Consider the following 13,244-nt stretch of genomic DNA (forward strand, 5'->3'; position numbering starts at 1 on the left):
TAAAAAAAATATACATCGATATATTATTTTTAAATAAATACATTACTTTTAATTTCGTCAAAAATCGTCGAAAAAATCGCCAAACATCTTGTCAGCTGTGCGCGCACTATCTAACTATCACTTTAGGTCAATGACACGAAATCTATTCAAAGATTGTGTTTATTTAATGACAACGATAAGTTGAATGACCTAGACCAAGTTGTTTATAATATTTGATAACATTTAATTTTTATTATTATTTTTAAGTAGTGTTCGAGTAGTGTTAACCGACTATGGTAAACTGACTTTGTTTTCATTTCGTGATTAGACAGTAACTTAGACTACAAGATTTTTCAAAGATCAACATTTTATGATATCTTTAGAAACATATTTGTTGTGTATACTTGGTGATAGGGTTTTGTGCAAGCCCCTGTGTAGTTACCACACACTCATCCTATATCCTACCACAAAGCAGCAATACTTTGTATTATTTTGTTCCGGTTTGAAGGATGAGTGAGCCAGTGTAACTGCAGGTACATAAAATTTTAGCTCCCAAGTTTGGTGGCGCATTGGTGATGTAATGTAGGTTTAATATTTCCCACAGCACTGATGTCATTGGGCAGTGGTGACCGCTTACCATCTGCTAGCTCATTTGCCCATCTGCCAACCTATATCATAAAAAAAGTCTATTTGATGCAGATATTTTCCTGTAATTATTATATACTGACAAGCAGTGATGTAATCTTAGTTGCATTTATCGATGTTGAGTTTAGAGGTCAGATGGCAATGCAAAAACGAATTGTCTGTCACTAGCAGACGTGCTAGACTTATGATGCGAGCTAGAAAATACACTGTATAAGAAAATACACGGAATAAGCTTAGCTTGATTTAAATTCATATTCAAATAGTTCCATAGATTATAAAATGATGATATTTGACTACGATTTGAAAACAGTAGCATCTGAAGATTAGTAATCATGGACAACAATGAAGTGAGCAAAATAAGATGGATTCCCTTGGTTTTTGAAGATATTTGTTTCTGGAGACAACCTACCAACCAATAGCTTCTTCCTGCTACTGACGGACAAAGATGAAACAGAATAACACGCATAGGGTGGTGAGGCTTTGTACAAGCTTTTCTGTATATATACCGCCCATTTATCATAAAATCTTCTACCAAACAATAATGCTTAATTTTGTTCTGTGCCAGTTTTAGTAGCGAGAGAACCAATTATTGCAGTCATAAGAGATATTAACATATCGACATACGACTCCTCAATGCAGCGTATTTAATGGAGTAGGGAATGGTTAATATTTCTTATTATGCAATACCATGAGCGCTGTCGACTATTTGCCATCAGATGCCATCAGTTTGTCTTTTCACCTAAAATAATAAAAATACATAAAAAACAACCACAACGAAAAAGATAAAACATTACATTAACAGCCTGTAAATTTCCCACTGCTGAGCTAAAGCCTCATCTCTCTTTTAGGAGAAGGTTTGGAGCATATTCAAATTCATTCATTCATCGTCAGGTTTTCTCACGACGTTTTCCTTCACCGCCGAGCACGAGATGAGCACAAATTAAGCACATGAAAATTCAGTGGTGCCTGCCTGGGTTTGAACCCGAAATCATCGGTTAAGATGCACGCGTTCTAACCACTGGGTCATCTCGGCTCATCGTTATCGTCAAAGAAAATGATAAAAACAAGCGAACAATTATGACGTCATAATGAAAATCTCAAACTTAATGATTATTAATCAATACTTATAGGTTTAAGACTGTTTCTAGATAATCGCCTTTTGTCTGTTGCGCGAGAGAATTGGAATTTTATTCCACAACGCTGCTCCACTATTATAGCTAAAATAATATAGCTATCTCATCTTCTGTTATGTGCACGTTTCTTTACTGTTTCCTCCTTAACGAATATTAAAATAATAAAACTAAACACTTCTGGCCCTCCTCGGACTCAAGTGAGAAATATAATGCAATCAATAATATCTGTACCCCTAGTACGAGTTTCAATACTTCATGCGTTAATAACGTATCGACTTCTCGAAAACGTTTACGAAGTATTTGTATTCGGTAGTATGAGTTTGACATTACTCGTTTGCGTTAAAACCATGATAACCGTCGAGCTACTCGAAATAGACTACACCACAATTTATATTTCCATCTCACTTACACGCGCTAAAAAAGGTGAGAAAAAAATATTCGCCCATTTTTATTATATTTGACATCTGTCGCAAAGTATTGTCTCTAAAATTTTGAAGGTTATATTATCTTATTTTACAATGTTTATTTTATTAAAAGAAATAAAAACTGTGAATGTATTAATGTGTAAGTGTTTTAGTAGTGGTGAAAAAAGAAGAAATTACATTGAAACATATTAAAGATTAATTTATCGGAGTTTGAAATTATTATAAAATTAATCAAGAGGTATGTAAACATAAATTTATTATTACGCCTAATATACAATACGATCCGTAAAAATTGTAAGGACCGTAAATTTAGTTTAGAAACGTTTTAAAAACTTATAAACAGTGTACCTATATTGTTTTTATATAGAGGAATTTGAGTTAAACTGTAACTAACCTAACCTACAAGTATTGTAAATTTAATTTCTTTACAATTTTACGTTGATATACTTATACATATTTAAATTGTTGTTCTAATTTGTTTATAAAGTTTAATTTTAAACTAAATGGCTTACTTCGCGTTTAATTGCGATGTGTCTTGTGTATTAATTTAAACAAACATACATAGATTAATTTTATAGATAATATCTTCTTTTTCTGTGTGAAAAATTCCATAATAAATCAATCTTAACCAGTTCAAACTTAATTGTTTAAATGATTATGTTATATTGAAAATACCCAAATTATGTTTGCGTTTCAGTATATTATAATAATAAACATATCTAATTATCATTAAATATATAGACCTAATATTTCTATTATTAGATTATAATAATTCTATGATCATGATTATTTTATGTTTGTGAATGTTTTAATAAAAAAATATTGTTTGTGATTACAGTTCCAAAGAAGAAATACAAACCTAGACACTACTACAAATACATCCATGCTGCATTTTCCAGTGTGACACTACATCTATAACTTCAAGAACCTTTGTAAAAATATAGTTTAATATATTTAAAACAAATAATAATTATTTCATAACTTTTGTTTTATTTTTCCTAAAATATAATTGTATGTACTACATATGTACATAAAATATTTATTTCAATTAAACAATAAAGAGTTAATAGTTTTCATTGTCTGTTTTAATATACCCAATTATTGAAAAAGTATAAATAACAACAACAGTATTTTACTAAGCAATAAGAGTGTTTTTGAAGTTGATTATTTATTAGAGTATTCATAACAAATCACAATAGTGAAGAGTATTTATATATATGTATAGATGTTTCTTATATAATGATGCAAAAGTTTTAAATCATTCTAAATTCAATTACATTTTATAAAATCATAGGAATCATATATTCAATAGAGACAAATCCATTTTTTAGTATATTTATTGTTTGAATTAAATAAATAGGAAATTATGTAGAAATGTAGATTGCAGTTCAATGCATGGTCACTTGTTTTTTGGATGTTGTCTGCACCAAATCATCATTAATAGCGTATCTGCTCCAAATAAAGGATAGATACACTGATAGCCTGAAAAATATATTTATTTTATTTTAAAAAGATTATATTAAAGTATAATAGTTAATTAATAATACTATGCATGATCCCCATCATATCTTCAAAGCATTCTCAACTGCCATAAACCAATGAATATAAAAAAAGTATTTTTATTGTTTTTGAAAATACTCATTTAAACAATATACATATCACAATTTTATCTTTTATTTTAATATTTTGTTCTCTATTTTAAGCAATTTAATGGCATTATGATAGTTAAATTAAATTATTTTATACAATTATCATTTATTTTCAATGTAATTAAATAACGTGTTAGGATGCCATTTGAAAATAAATTTTAAATTTAGACTCACCTTGCGTTTGTATCATATTTGTAAATATATTTAAAATAAATTAATATTTATTATTCATTTCTTCTTCACATGTTAACACAAATACTTATTAACTTTTTTCTAAGGCAATTCTCAAGAAATTATGTTAATTTAAAATACGACTAATTGAAGATAAATATCACCGCAGAATTCAATTTCGTTGCTTTTTATTGTTATAAAAGGCTACCATAACGGTTGTAGCTAGTCTTCAAGCATAATATTGCCTCACACGCTTAATAGTTAATTTTTAAAATGTAGTTTCACTTGCTCTCACCTAAATAAATCAAGTGAGTTCAAACTCGATAAGAAATTAACGAAAACATCAATTTACATGCGTAAATCTGTCAAAAGTGTTACTCGTACTACCAAAATGTCGAAAACGGCCAGTTATTTCGACTTCAAACTCGATAACGTTAATTATAAAAACTCTTACTACCGATTTTAGTTCCTCTGCGTTTACGCTTGGGGCGCTAGTAGGATTTGTATGAAAAGAAAACCGAAAGTAAATTACTTGAAGTAAACTGTCAAACTCGTACTAAGGGTACTGAATTACTTCTACTACTAAAAACATTCGTCTGATTTGCTGTCTTCTTTGGGTCATTGGATAGTTAAAGAAATATATATCATTTTAAATTGCAAAAACAATAATTCCAATAGATATTCTCCTACCCTATTTAATAAAATAAACCTCATAACGAATGATGATCTTAATGTTACTTTCCAATACCATTTCCATTCATCATAAAAACGCGATTTTCGTATCGAATCAACGTAGACATCAAGAATAAACAAAAATAATTATCATGGAATAATCGTTCCTATGCGTTTACTTTACGAACTGGTTTTGCGTAAACACTGCATAGTAGACACGGTGAATTGAGAGATCGCACAAATTTCAACTTTATTGCTTGGATTTACTGTCTATGTTAGAATGAAAGCCTTCATCAGGTGACATGTATCAAATGAATATGTCCAACTATCAATCACGGCTGGAAGGTACGTAACATATATTCTAGTTTTGGGTAATTACTATATTATTTATTAGTTCAATTCTATTGTGATATAGTAAAATTTAATCGTCGAACACTTTCGAATTTCGTTTGGGATTGTGATAAGTTCGAATTACATTAGAAATAACAATAAAATAGGGCCTTATTTATGTTTTTAATTTGCTAAGTTTGTTTTCATGAAAATCTATTGTAGATTGAAGGATACAAAACATTACGTCATGGTTAGCTTATGCACCATAATATAACTTATAACAGGTTATAAATCACGATCAACCTTGGGAACTGAGATGATATGTCCCTTGTAGTTACACTGTCTCACTTACCCTTTTAACCGGAACATATCAAAACAAAATATTGCTGCTTGGCTGGCTCAGTCGGGCTAGCACGAAGGCCCACCACAAAGTAAAATAGAAAGGATGAATTTTCTAACAAATGCTGACAAAAATGCAGAAGACGTACTAAAAGTTCGTTTAAGAAATTTTGGTATTTGTTCGAAACTTTAATAGATAAGTCACATTGTCACGTTTAAAAATTGTGATTTTGGAAAAAAATATTTGTTTAAGATTAAGATTAATATTTGAATAAGTAATTCTAGATTTGTTATTAATAAAGCTTCTAGCTTATAAATTCTAAGGTCCAGTGATTAAGCCCCAGATTGAACCATTCCAAAGTTAATTAGATTTTTTGTCAACAAATGTTCAGTAGGATCGCAAAGTTAGGTTAGGTTAGCGTTCAATTTCCCGTGTCTCAGAAAGCCATGCAGTGTCCGGTGTCAAGTGGTGTCCTATTTATGTCACGTCAGGTTATGAGTACGAGATAATGTTGAGCCCTATCGTCATCTCCTGTATGGTAGGATATTCGTATCCTTCAAGAAAAGATACCTTAACCACAAACGATTCAACAATAATCCTAATTAAGATAAATCTTAATAAAATCTGTTGATACTCAGCCGCAATTGCTAAATGGTTTTTTGAAATGTTAATTTTTTATCTACTAAAATCAGTAGGCAAACATAGATTATTCATAAACACTTGATGCATAACTTCGTACAAGGAGTAAGTAAAATATTTATCATTTAACTTGAGTTATTTTAGCTTAAATATACACTGAAACCTAATCCACACTTAGTCGGTAAGCTAATCCTATCTGCACATCCGTGATTTAACTTAACAAGTTACCTATGATTGGTAAATGTTAGGAATATATGAGTTAATTAAGTACTACGTCGGATGATATGAGATGGAGTTCCAATGGAAATATATTAAAAGGATTTAAAATACAACTAATATCATATAAACTTAAGACTTTTATATTTCGTATTGAACTATAGTTTAAAAATAATATGAGATCGTCTCATGTTTATTTTGCATAGAGCGTTCAAAAATTCTGCTAAACGATAGTAATATATTCTACGTGTAAAATGTGCAAAGGCAGTGCTGATAAGAATCAGAACAGCGATTCATGTAGCAGAATTGAAAAAAATCCACACATCTTCCACAGTTCTTTCGGGCCCTTTCTCCCATCAAGGACTCTCTCTCCCACATCCCCTGTTTCGCCACAAAACACTGGTTTCTGTTATTCCAATTGAAATTATTTCCAGTTTCCAATAAAGCGTTCATCCGAAAACACATCAGAGATTACTTTTATCGAAGCAACGACTAAGAATTTAAGTAAAGTTACAAATTAGACGCTGCAAATGCCATTAGTTTCACTAACCAATGTTTGGCAAATGTTTGACGATAACCGAACACGTTAACAGCTTCTGCTCAATCGAAGCGATTAACTTTCAAATGGTTCGGAAAGTAATTTAAACCTTTGGTAGTTAACGTTGTTTATTTGATATATTTCAACGAGGAAATTAAATGTTTGGTATGAATTTAGTTTGTAAGTATGAGTCAAATATTTTGGTTCCTGAAAGTAAATCTAGCTATTATTCTATTGGTGGTAGGGCTTTGTGCAAGCTCCTCTGGGTAGGTACCACCCACTCATCAGATATTCTACCGCTAAACAGCAGTACTCAGTATGGTTATGTTCCGGTTTAAAGGGTGAGTGAGCCATTGTTCTACAGGCACAAAGGACATAACATCTTAGTATCCAAGGTTGTTGGCGCATTGGCGATGTAAGGAATGGTTAATATTTCTTGCATCACCATTGTCTACGGGCGGTGGTGACCACTTACCATCAGGTGGCCCATTTGCTCGTCCGCCAAACGATACCATAAAAAAATAGCTAATTGTTCAAAGCATCTTCTGATTAATTATTTTGTGCAATAGACAATAATTCCGATGAGTTTTATAAGCCGGTTCTATTCATGTTTGTAGCTTTTGTCTAAGCCGGTAACAATTATTCTAGTAATATACTAAACATTAACTCAGCAAAATTGCTTAAACGTGGACGATGTTTATGCAATTTCATTGTTAATAAAATAACTCCATATCATAATAGAAAGTGGTTAAAACGCGTGCATCTTAACCGATGATTGCGGGTTCAAACCCAGGCAAGCACCACTGAATTATCATGTGCTTAATTTGTGTTTATAATTCATCTCGTGCTCAGCGGCGAAGGAAAACATCGTGAGGAAACCTGCATGTGTCTAATTTCAACGAAATTCTGCCACATGTGTATTCCACCAACCCGCATTGGAGCAGCGTGGTGGAATATGCTCCAAAATCTTCTCCTCAAAGGGAGATGAGGCCTTAGCCCAGTAGTGGGAAATTTACAGGTTGTTAATGTAATGTAAAATGTAAATTTTTATACTAGACATTTTATTCTATATTGTAATTTAATACAGTACAATATAGAATAAAATGTCTATTTAATTTAATAAATAAATAAAATTGATTTTTACGCGGACGACGCCGCCGATTCAGCTTGTTTTTGATTCATTTTTTTCAAATCAATAATTTTATTATCCCTATGACTATGTACAAAAAAGTTTTCGTAATTAACGTAAAATATGAAAGTCAATTTTGCGATAGAAATAGTATTCTTTTTAGCTAAATAAACTACCTGTCATCGTTCCTAAAAGCCAGAAGCCTAGGTCTAACAATGGACTGACTCGACGAAGGCATTGTCGAGTTAATGCTCGAAGAAAATTACCTTTGAAACTTTCCAATAAATGAATCTTTCTTTCATGTAACGGTATAATTTTAACTTATATTTAATTAACGATTGAGAGCCGAGATGGCCCAGTGGTTAGAACGCGTGCATCTTAACCGATGATTTCGGGTTCAAACCCAGGCAGGCACCACTGAATTTTCATGTGCTTAATTTGTGTTTATAATTCATCTCGTGCTCGGCGGTGAAGGAAAACATCGTGAGGAAACCTGCATGTGTCTAATTTCAACGAAATTCTGCCACATGTGTATTCCACCAACCCGCATTGGAGCAGCGTGGTGGAATATGCTCCATACCTTCTCAACGGGAGAGGAGGCCTTAGCCCAGCAGTGGGAAATTTACAGGCTGATTATGTTATGTTTAATTAACTGTTTCTCATATTGTTTTTAATAAATATACATTATACATACACACTGAAATTTAATGTGCCGAATTGTTTATAATTCATCTCGTATTCGTAATATGGCATTTAGCTGGGAACCTAATATATATATTTTTTATTTTATGATATCGGTAGGTGGACGAGCAAGTGGGTCACCTGATGGTAAGTGGTCACCACCGTCCATAGAAAATGGCGTTCTAAGAGATATTAACCATTCCTTACATCACCAATGCGCCACCAACCTTGGGAACTAAGATATTACGTCCCTTGTGTCTGTAGTTGCACTGGTGTAATTGCATCTGATGAGTGGTTGGTTCCTACCCAGACGGGCTTATAATACGAATGGGTTTCGTAAATGTTAAGTTAAGAGACGGATAAAAATATTGCTTTGGTTGAATAAACACTTCATAAATCATTTTAAGCATTGACTCATGTATGTATTAATTCAATAATCGTTATGTTAAATTTTATACAAAATACAAATTTAAACCCAAATGCAATTCATCAACAAATAATTTCAACGTAACTGTTATGTGAGTTACTATATACGTTGACTATAACGCAATGTAACAACGCTTGTGCAATATTATATGGTACCGTTCCCACGAATTGCACTCAGACGCATCACAGCATGTCACAATGTACACGTATCAATCAAATCCCAACTTTAAACCTTTGCAATAAAATCTAATTTTAATCACCCGAAATTGGTACATTTAAGATTTCATTTATTAATTTAGCATACAATTATGAATCGTATTACAATATATTAGAGCTTATATTTAAATATCGATATTTTATTATAGTATTACTAATTATAAATTACTAGTTCTGTATGTCATGTAACTTTTACTTATATTGTAAGGACGTAATTTTAAAATACTAATCGCATCATGCAATGTATTTGGAAATATCTGTAGTTTCTATGTATTCGTATTATTCAAGTAGTTCTGAACGCGGTTTTGCCCGGATTTTGGAGTGGGGGGGCGGATCGTTGTTAAATACCCAATATTTTGATTCGCCTGATGAATTAATGCAATATTTCTTGATGTTCAGTTCAGTAGGTAGGACATGAAAGATAAATAAACAAGTATTATTAGGATAGTGCGGTACTGGGTAACTTTAAATATATTGATAAATGATACTAAACTAGCAAATCTCGGAAGGACATGTTTTGGTCTGCGTATACATACCACACACACACACACACACACACACACACACACACACACACACACACACACACACACACGCACACAGACACACACATACATACATACACAATAAATAAATTGGCAATGGAATAATTTTCCTTTAAAATAGTATTATAAATAAAATATTAGTAAAGGTTTTAGTTTTTAATTATTTCCGATTAACAATTATCATGGTGTTCGGAAAAGTATAAAATGGAGTATATTGATTTCAAACATATGAATCCTATATACATATAACAACAACCACAAGATGAATTATAATTCATATAATTATATATATAAATTAAGCACATAAGGTTCTTGCCCCGGGTTTGAACTCAGAGTCATCGGTTAAGTTTTATGTCATTAACATTAATTTTTATATTCGTATAATCTTAATACACGGTAGATTCGCAAATAAAACGCGTCGTATTGTCATGAATACGGAAATTTTAAGGCGTCCTCTATATCTTATCACCGGAAGCGAAACACAAACGGCACCAGGTGGCGCTGTACAGAGTCTGGGTGACGAGTTGTCAGGGAGCGTTCAGTTCAGTTGCTGATGAATATTGGCCGCCTCACTACCTTTCTAGGATTCATTCAGTGCTTAGTGACTTATTTTGATTTATTTGGGACTAAGTATTAGTAAATACAGTGATTATATCGATCGGATGTTTCATTTAGTACGATAGCCACATACGTCCCTACTATTTCAACCGAAAACGTACCCTTTCATCCAGTATCTGGCCAAATATCCCACACTCCTGTAACTTATTCATATGACACACACACACACACACACAAATAACATTTGCGAATACACAAAGGTTGAATAAAACTTCTCGAGTTAATATCAAGGTAATTCAAAAACTCGAAATTGTTAAATAACATCTCTTAGTCATTCTTCTCACGCTTCAGCCATAACTAGTTAGTTTTCAAGTTGCGGGCAGTGTGACCTTATTACAACAAAAACTGGCCCCTATAAATGATTCAAGAGACGACCCCTATTTGAGTTCCTTATGAACGATGCTGAAGTTTATTTAACTGCATATTTCACTTGTGTATGGTCATAAAATTATTTTGGTATAATTTATAGTTACTTTCCGTTCCGACTTCGCGTAGGGGTTAATAAGGTAGCGTCTATGTTCCACGTACAAAGAGATTTGTGTTTATTTTGGATCACGAATCTACATGGGCATATGCAGGAGACCTCGCTAAAGTTTGAGAACGCATATACGACGAACAAACAAACATCCATTTGTTATATTATGATATGTTTGTTGGCTATCAACCATTTAATTAATAGCCTAGCCATTTTAAAGGTGCCGTTCAACCATTGAATGAATGACATCCAGGCAATACATCTTCCGTTCTTAGAATGATTTGCTTTAGGGCCAATAACTTTTATTAGCCGAAGGGGACTTAACCCAGGACTCAGAAAGTCTAAATGTAAAGAGTGAGGTGATATAAACTGTGTTAAGAATACTCTTTTATATTACGTATTATGAATTTTTTAATTGTGTCATTCACTTTAATAATACCAGCCTAGTTTCTTGAGCGCAATTTCTAAAGCCTTAGACGCAATAAGCTGAACGTATACAATACATTACAAGATTGAAAAATAATTGAGTACATCGTACATAATATATATTTATACGATATTATTATGAGCTGACTTTTAATTTGTTAAACTTCAATATAATGTATCGCTTTTGTGCTGTTGTTATTGTATGTATATGATGATGATATGATATGTATGCTGTCTGTATGTTGTGTTATGGCTAAACAATTTTAATGAAATTTAATTTTCATCAAAATTAAATCCCAAGAAAGGACATACCACATATTATTTTAATTTATCCATTAAAAAGGAAAAGTTCATATATCATATAAATTCAAAAAATTAGCAAATGGGTCTGTAGAACGCCACCTCCCCCCCCTCCAGCAACCATTGAAGCCGATGGAGTTAAACTAGTATGCTATATAATCAAAACTTGTTGATAAGCTCAAACTCAAATTCCTTTATTCTATGTAGAAGCGTTAGACTTACTTATTGATTATCAAATTAAACAGTACGAACGAACGAATAAACTAAGGGGTTCGGAAAAGAAAATACCTGACAGGAACCGGCGAAAGAAACTGACCGGGTCTTTTTTGATAATTTTATTATTTACCTATGTTACTGTAAAAGCTCGAACTAAGGTAAATCTTAAGATTTTCCAGTAAAAACTAAGATTTACCGACATGAGTTGGTAAATGTAAGTATTTATTATAAAGGGACGACTTTTTCGGACTTTTACCATTTCAACCTAACCTAACCTAACATGTAAATCCTAAGATTTACAAAATGAATGATGGTAAAAGTTCGAATCCCAAAGTTTTATGGACATTTACCATTCATAATCGGTAAATCTTAGGTTTTACCTTTCCATTTCCCATGCCATTACCATTCAATATGATAAGGAATATCCCTGAGGCGATCGTTTCATTACCAAAGTGTCCTATCAATCATAAACTCACTAATTGTATAATGACCTTTCGCACACAAGATAGACCGTTTTGCAAGCCTGTCTAGGTATTTACAATGTACAAACAATTTATTTTACCGTTAAATTAATTTGTTCTATACTGTTATTATTAGTAATGTGTATTTTGAAGGTAATCCATAACATCCATCCAAACATACCACCGCTGGGCTAAGGCGTCCGCTCCTATCGTGGAAAAGGTTTGGAACTTATTCCAAAAACAGATGTATCAGACAGGGATGTTTGTCATAGTTTTTTCTACTCCTATTCCGTCCGATCTTATAAAAAAAAAAACCAAAAGAATCTGTTGACAAAACCAGAAGGAAAAGGTACTGATGAGCTGTTTTTTCTTTGCTCTTTGCATATTTATTTATACATAGATGTAAAAGATGCTTCAGGAATATTTTGACAATAATAGATAAGTTACGAACAAAAGTTAGGCCATATTTACCGAAGTAGATTATTGTAAGAAATAGAATTGCCTTGGGTCCGAATAGTTTTATGGAATTTATTCCAAGATACTTGAGGTGTTCGATATGTTGCACAGTCATTGTTTTTTTGCTTTCGAAGAGAATTCGCTCCGTATTTAATATTTTATGTAATAACTATTCGGCCGCGGTTCCATCGCTGTCCAGGTCTCCCTAGTCCTTCTCTATATCTTGGGCAATGTGTGTGCAAAATTTCAAGATTTTAAAATTAGTTAAGTAGTTTATACGTGAAAGAGTATCAAAAACTCAAGTTCACTTTCATATTTAAAATAGTTTAATAAGTTAAGATTTGAAGGTATTCTGAATTTAAAGTTTATTTATTTAATCGTTGTTTATTTTAAACAATTAATAATTGGTTTCTTTTAAATGTAGCCTTATATATGTATATAATGTGCAGACTAATAAAAAAACTCGTCTAAGTGCGAGTCGAACTCGCGCACGAAGGGTTCCGTACCATTGTTATTATTGTTTATTTATTATATTTTTTATTTTAATATTATTATTTA

General features: G+C 32.1%; 1 protein-coding gene and 1 long non-coding RNA gene across 2 annotated transcripts in view; both read right to left on the bottom strand.

Moving 5' to 3' along the window:
- Window positions 1-13,244, bottom strand: part of LOC113394834 (brain tumor protein) — a 465,726-nt gene that overhangs the window by 328,328 nt on the left and 124,154 nt on the right. The window lies entirely within an intron of this gene.
- Window positions 3,504-4,149, bottom strand: LOC135193938 (uncharacterized). The gene is made up of 2 exons (XR_010309523.1): window positions 4,006-4,149; window positions 3,504-3,664 (listed from the first exon to the last, which is right to left on the bottom strand). It is a non-coding gene; the product is annotated as an uncharacterized LOC135193938 (long non-coding RNA).

This window comes from Vanessa tameamea, chromosome 22 (assembly GCF_037043105.1).
Source record: "Vanessa tameamea isolate UH-Manoa-2023 chromosome 22, ilVanTame1 primary haplotype, whole genome shotgun sequence".
In the NCBI taxonomy this organism is placed as follows: domain Eukaryota; kingdom Metazoa; phylum Arthropoda; class Insecta; order Lepidoptera; family Nymphalidae; genus Vanessa; species Vanessa tameamea.